Below are 8093 nucleotides of genomic sequence, written 5' to 3'. Positions count from 1 at the left end.
ATGAAATTTGTCCTACATTCTTTGATCCTTATGTTTTGACATCTCACTATTTGGGTACCTGTCAAGCAGTTGAGGCACTTCAGCCTTTGCTAATGTTTATGTCAGGTCCTCGCTATTTTGAAAAGCCCTCTGAATATGATAATATTCATTTCCCCTCGCAAGATTCACATTTCGGTAGTCCTCCTTTAATTTAAAATTCACCTCTTCAAGGATTTCAAGGTTTTCAAGAGGACTATTTCTAATTTTATGATCCAATCACTAAATAGATGGAGAAATCCTACTTGGAAAGCTTCATCATAAATAACAAGTTTAGATATTCCCTTGTTCTTGCTAAGAAGTGCAGTGCGGATGAAGATATGTTCGCAAGAAGTTTATGAGGTTTTTGTAATTATGGTTTTCACCGAAAAGGTAAGAACACAAGTTGGTTATAGGTAGTTTATATGAAATATCTTTCTGCTGACAGACAAGATCTTCAATTTGTTGTGAAAATTATTCAAGCTCTTATATTTTTTGTTACACACAAATTTATATTAGTCTTAATCGAACGTATCTTTTTTACTGGAAGTTGGGAAAAACTATGGTGGATTCATTGGAAATTTGATTATACTTGACCCCAACCTTCTAGCTGCTTGGGTTAGGAGTAGGTTTAGTTTCATGTTAGTTTCCTTTGTACATTCATCATGTACTCGTTTTCTATAGTTTATCTTGTGTTTTCTAACTTTTGTCTTGCATCCTCTTTTTAGTTAGTCTCCTTTTGTGTGTCCTCCTAGTTTTGTTTCCTTGTTGTGCTTTTCCTTTTGTGTTTTGTTTAATGAGACTTTGCATGAAGGGTGTCCTATTTGGGCTCAAAATACAATGTGGAAAAATAGAAAAGATCTGTGTGACACTAAAACATTTGGCTAACTCTTTTTCCTTCTTCCTTCTCTTGGTTACACCTTTTGGTCGATGATGTTCCGATAGGAAATATGATCCTTGCGTAAGGAAAACCTTGTGTGGAACCATGATCTCCATGACTATTATGGAATCCTCATTCCTACAGTTAGTTCTTTATGTTTCAGTCTTTTCAGGCTAATCCAATCAAGTAAGAGAAGGACAAGGGGAAAATAGAAATGAGAAACCAATATTAGAGGTCTTATATATGATTCTCTAAAGGGACAACCTCTTCTGCTGTCAATAAGATGGGATCCATCTTCTTCCCATGAAATAAATAAGTGTTGATGCAGAGTCCTATATAAAATAAATAAATAATGGTGAAGGAAGAGAAAGGCTTCCTCTATAGAGAGTTGAAGTAAGAAACTTCGTTGAGGTACTATCCATGCCTACTAGAAACATAGAATGTTTGTGTCTCTAAAGTGACTTCGTTAGGGTACTGTCTAGGCTTTCTAGAAGTAGAGCAACACCAAAGTTGAAAAACTATACTCTTAAAATATAAAGCTCGCGAACTTAATTACCCTTTCCTTATTCAAAACATTGTCTGATCGTTGATATTTTATCTGTGTTTAACTGAGTAAACAAATGAAGGGGACTATGTTTATGCATGGGGTAAGTGGGGAAGTCATGGTAATATGAACGATGAATCAATACTTTGTGAAGAACTAGACCTTGTGCGGAAGAATTGAGTAAGGGAGAGATGTTGGAGTTTTACCAATGTGTCACCAAGTGTTGCCGCTATGACAAACACCCTCCAAAATTTTACCTACACTTCTATTTTGGAGCTTACTGTGGATCTTGTGATTGGTCATTCTGTGATCACTTTTTGATCGTTCGAAGTCACTTGCTCACACATGCTCAGTTCACAACAAGTTCATGACCACATTCTTTTATGCAATATTGGACAAGCATAGAATAATCCATCAAGACAATGTCTATGGAATGTTCAACCCATGTTAATAGGCACTAGACACTGTCATTGATAGTCCCTCACTTTTAGTTTCATTGGTACTTCTATTTTGATAAGTTTTTCAAATTGCCGCTTTTGCACACCTTTGCTTTCACAAGTGTCATTTTCATTTTTCTACTACCACTTTCACTTGATTTCATTGTAATTAGTGTTATTTTCATGTTACCTTCTCGCTGGCATGTGTCTCTTTCACTATTGTCTGTGTATATAAATTGTTGTTCACACTTTTCCCTTCACATAGTAAATGTTGTATTTTAGCATGTGGAGTCAAACAGCACACGGAAGCTAGATTTGGTGGTTTCAAGAGGTAACCTTTGTGTAAATGAGTTGAAATTACCATGTAAACATGTATCACACTCATTTCCCAAGTTTTAAGCATTGTTGCACAAGCGTCGTCACAGTTGTCGCAAAGTTTATCTTTGGTGTTGCACATGGTGTAGGTCGTCGCAAAGTTGTTGCATTAAGGAAAGGATGGTGTTCATGTGTTCTGAGTGTTCCATGGTGTGTCGTTAAGTGATCTAAGTGTGTGGTCATGTTCAGAGTCATGCTTTTTCCTATCTTCCTCTCACTGATCTGACACTTAGTCAAATTGGGAAAATTCTCTGACCAAACCACTCAAATTGGGAAAATTCTCTGACCAAACCACTCAAACTCGTTTAGCCATCTTGAACTGCACATTGCACAGTATTAGCCCTCAAGTAGCAGCCTTACCTCTTGGCACTACGTAATGCATAACTTATGTCTTCTAGTATTGCACACTTCACAACCTATGTGCTTAATCTCAGCCTGTTATCTCTAGAACTACAAAATATTTCCCTCTAGCTAGGTTTGAACTGTGCATTGCATTGTCTCATCCCTCAAGCCTCATCCTTGATATTTTGAATTGTGTACATGTGCAATCACCTAGCCTCCCTCTCCTTCCAACACTACATAGTGGGAAAACTAGTGCTCAAGCCCTCAAGCTAGCTCCTTGAATCCTTCGAGTGTGCAGTCACATGACCCAAGACTTCAGAACTGCACACTCCGCAGTCTCAAGCCTCAAGCCTCCATCTTGAGCCCTTGAGTCCCTCAACTACATAGTCACCCTACCTAGGCCTCCAAAACTGCACATTTCATAGTCTCGAGGCTCAATCCTCCAGCCTGAGTCCTTGAATCCCTCAACCACACAATCATTTAAACCTAGCCATCCTAAATTGTACATTACGCAGTCTCAAGCCTCAATCCCAGACGTTGGCTTTTGGAAATATGCAATCCCTAAGTTATTCACTCATCTAGTCACCAGTTCCAACCCTAACAAGTGATTTCATGAAGCACATTAGACTAGGGGTTTATAAGATTGATGTCATCTTTTCATGGGTGGATTGCAGTCGCAAATATTTTATTATGTCATGATAAGATGATGATGAAGGAAATGGAGAAGGATACCATGCTAGAAGATACCTAATGAGCTAAGGATATAAGATGATCATCATGAAAGAATATGAAGGAACACTATATTATACCAAAAGATGGAAGATCAAGACTACATTGAAGACTCCTTATTTTCAATTCATAAGGAGGAGGAAGAAGAAGAACATGCACAATATTTTCAAGAAGAAACAAAGAAAGCAGCAGCAAAAAGTGACTTGACATTGCCATGTCATCATGCAGTCCATGTCATCAGTGTCATGAGACATCATGTGCTACATCATTTTTGGATTATGTAATTCTATGTTGGAAAATGCAATGTAAAGTGGAAGTATAAGAGTCATCTATGCAATGTGAAGAGTCATGTAGGAAGTCAAAAGTCATGAGAAGTCAAACAGTCATGAGGGTAGTCCAAGAGTCATAAGGGAGGTGAAGGATCACCCCATTTGTTATATATACACCCTCATTCTTTATGCAAAGGAATTTTCACCTTGGCTCCTCCTACCAGGCATTATAGAGAAAAATAGTTGTTTTGGAGGAGCCAGTGACTGCTTTAATGCTCCACTATTGGGGCCAGTGGTGTTCAATGTCTTGATGTATCTTGGAACTTTTACTTAATTCAGAAGCTCATTGACCCAACATGCTTTCATGCATATGTCCTGACTATTGGAAGACTATTCTTTAAATGTTTTGGATGTGTGTTGTTTTCATCTGTACTAAGGAAATTGAACCATTCCTGTGGATTTCATACTTATCTCGTTGAAGGTGTGTTGTATTTTCTTTAAAATCATTGCTTTATTGTGAACTATTTCGTTGGTTGATCAACAATTCATTCATATGTATATGCCTGCACGCATTTTCTAGATTAATATTATTACTCGTCTTTAAAGGGCCCACTTTTCTCTTCCCTTTTGGTAGAAGGACCTTGATATTATCTATAGTTGAACATTTCACAAGGCATACTCACTTGTTGATACAGGATTACATGTGCATTACTCTCTTGTTCTAAACTTTGTAGCCAAGGAAAATCTATAAGCATATATAGAAGTCAGGTCAATACCCTAGATGAGGCTCCTATTCCAAATTGTGTGAGTTCTAATTGAGACTTCACATCGAGGAGAGCCCTTGGTTGACAAATTTCCATCACCTGTCAAAATGCCACAAAATGCTTCGAGAAAGTTCTCGACGTTAATTGACCAAATCGAAACGCGTTGGTAAAAATGGTCCTATAAGTTAATTACTTTATTTTTCCACTTTTAAAACATCAAGATAAATGACAAATAATATAATAATAAAATTGCAATTAACATTTTAAAATATTAATATAAATCTCTTATAAAATAATTCAATAACTCAAATAAAATAAACAAAATTGATAATTAACCCTACAAGACACATTCTATTTTTTTTTTTCAATTCAACCATTACCTACAAAACACATTCTACACCCACAATTTTTTTCCAATTCAACAATTACCAATTACCATATTTGAAACTTTTGAAACTTAAAAACTTTTTTATTTGTTTATTTCTTAAATAATGACAAAACATGAAAAATCATTATTATCATATTTAAAGTATTAACCTAAAGGAAAAGGAAAAAGAAAATCACCTAGTAAATACCAAACATATCACACTATAACCTAATCTATTATTAATATTTAATTATGTACTTTTTATTTAAATTTGCACATCGTCATTTTATTTTTTCAAATTGTCACTTTAATATTCGGTCAAGTAAATCAAAGGAATGTACCTTTTTAAATTTCCTTAATCAATAAGCAATCTATTATTAATATTTAATTATGTACTTTTTTATTTAAATTCGCACATCAACATTTTACTTTTTCAAATTGTCACTTTAATATTCAGTGAAGTAAATCAAGGGAATGTACCTTTTTAAATTTCCTTAACCGATGAGCAATCTATTCTTTTGATTAAATACATATATTTTGACTTTAAAGAAGTGCATGATGCTTCTAAAGGCATTTTCAACCAAGAGAATCATTCATTCTGCTCTAGTGATGTTTATGGTTCTCATTTCGTTGATATTTGAACTTTCTCGATAGTGGAATGGAAATTTTTATATAGTGGGATAGAAGTTCCAATTCAAGTTTTTATTTTTAATGTATTTGAATATAAGTGAGATTATTTGTAAATCGATTTCAAACAATAAAATTTTAGAGATGAGTTGGTGAACATAAGTGAATGAATATCTATATTTTTGACATTATTTTTAATGCTTTTTTTATATTAGTAATGTTAAAACTAGTATAAAATTTATGTTTAAATAATTAACTTTAAATTTAATAATCAATATTATGAAACAAATGTTTACATCATATATTTATTTTAAAAAAATTAACAAAGTTTATTATATTGGATCCATGGAATTGTAATTGAAAAATAGAATGGAACACATCACATAAATACATAACTACTAATAAATGTGGCATATTATTGATGTAAAACAATTTTTTAATTATATTAAAAAAATAATAAAAATTATTTGATTCCATGTTTATCTCATTCCATGTTCCTATGGAACCCCTTACATTGGAGAAATTGTTCGTTCCATAAATCAAAGGATTCAATAGCACGTGATTGACCTAAGACATTGTAGGACTCGCTCCTCTGCTTTAGCTGAACATGTTGATAAAACAAAGCACCACATATGTTTAGAAAATTCTCAGGCCCTCGCTCAGAATGATCATTTCCATCACCGTAAATTGAGGGAGCCATTGGAATCGAGAAAATGTATAATACCCTAAATAGGGATGATGGATAGAAGATCATCTCATCCCTTTGTTCCTATACCTTTCTTTTTCCTCTAACTCTCAGTTTCTTTTTATTGTGCGTTTCTTTATTTTTTTTAAATCTTTTTTCTTTTAATTTCTTAATTGCCCTTTGATTCCTTTTTTTTTTCCTTTTCTTATTTATTTACTTTTATTTATTTATTTATGTAATTTTATTTTTATTTTTATTCTAATCTTTTATTTTATGTCAATTTTCCTTTTTATTCCTTTATTCTTATTAATTATTTATTCATAATAACTTCTTCATCTTTTATTTTTCCAATTAGAATTTTCGTTTCTATAAATTTATTTATTTGTTTATTTTGATATTACTTTTATTCTATTTTCTTACTCTTTTATATATATATATATATATATATATATATATATATAATATTTAAGATTTTTTTATAACTTTTTTCATAATTTATTTTCTTTTTGTTTAATAACGCTTATTAAATAAAATATAATAATATTATAATTTCTTATTTTCTTAAAATTATTTATTTATATTTTATAAATTTTGAAATGTTAATTTTAAATAAATTTTTATTTAGTCAGTTTTATCATTAGATTAGAAATAATAATAATTATAGTAATTTTGACTGAATAATTTTTAATAGTTTTTATGACAGTTTTGAGTTTAACGTTACATATATACTATAATTATGTAATTTGTTGATTTTGCTATTCATCTTTCTCTATATAAATCTCAATAGATATTTGAAAACACGTTGATCCTAAAACAACATTATAATCTATCCAAAAAAATCTCCATTCTAAAAATTATTAAAATATAAAAATATAAAAAATAGAATTATGATAATTAACCCAATTTTTAAATTATTTTTTTAAGATCTAGATTTATTCAAAGGATGACAAAATTACTGTAGAAGCAAAATTACTAAGAAAATCATTTAATTGTACACAAACCTCCCCTTAGTCCTTGTCACTATTAAAGTCTAACTTAAGTTAATTTAGAATTTGAGCAAAATCCCTTGGACAACATTGCTCCATCATATATGAAAGTGCGCTTTAATTATTAAAGCCTAAATATGGATCAATACAAAACATTTTGGCATCGTTACACCATACATAGGATTTTAATTAGTAGAATCCAAAGAAGTTGGAACTTCCCTTTTGTGTGAAAGGGAAGGTATTTAATAAAAATATTTAATCATATAACAAATTTCCCTATAATTGCAAAAAATCGAAGGGCCATAAATTCGATCCATTCAAATTTTAATTGTTTTTTAGTATTTGGATTAATTCTAAATTGGATAAATCTCTAAGAGTATCATTCCACTATACACGACACATCTTTTTAATTATCAAAATGTAATTAGAATTGAACAAAATCTTAACAATATTGTTCCATCCTATATATAATTTTCTCGTTGTATGTAAATACAAAGCCTAATTAGTTAAGAATAAGTTAACTTAAAAATTGGTAAGAAATTAGGGAATCACTCAATATTATATCAATATAGATCTATGTTAAATACAAATTTAGCAAGTGTTGAGAGAGATCAAATCTCTTAAAATACAAAAAAAATTAGAAGGTGAAATTAGCACATCAAAAAAATTGATCCCTCATGTTTGATAGATATATATACCATGTACGATACAAAAAAAAGTTTCATTGTTTAAATTGTAGTTAGTATGTGTGTGTAATTTTTCATTATTTAAATTACCTTTTTGAATGCATAAATGAATTAATGTCTTGAAAATCCCCTTAGGCATTTATATTGTGTAGAGGGCATAGCTTAAACTTGCAATTTTAACAAATCATTACTTAATTTAAGATAAAATTGACCAAAAATACATTTAAAAAAAAGCCAAAATATAAAATAGTAAAATTAAGTTTAGAATACTTTAATGATAAGAAATTGTTTTTCTCAATTGTTTTATATAATATATACATAATTTTAAACATATACAATAAATACATGGTGGACATTAAAATATTTTACTCTAACACATGGAAATAT

Source organism: Pinus tabuliformis, chromosome 8, assembly GCF_031772625.1.
Source record: "Pinus tabuliformis cultivar Carrire ecotype Pingquan chromosome 8, CPIR1, whole genome shotgun sequence".
NCBI classification, from domain to species: Eukaryota; Viridiplantae; Streptophyta; class Pinopsida; order Pinales; family Pinaceae; genus Pinus; species Pinus tabuliformis.
The sequence above is the reverse complement of the archived record's forward strand: the minus strand, read 5'-3'. Positions refer to the sequence as shown.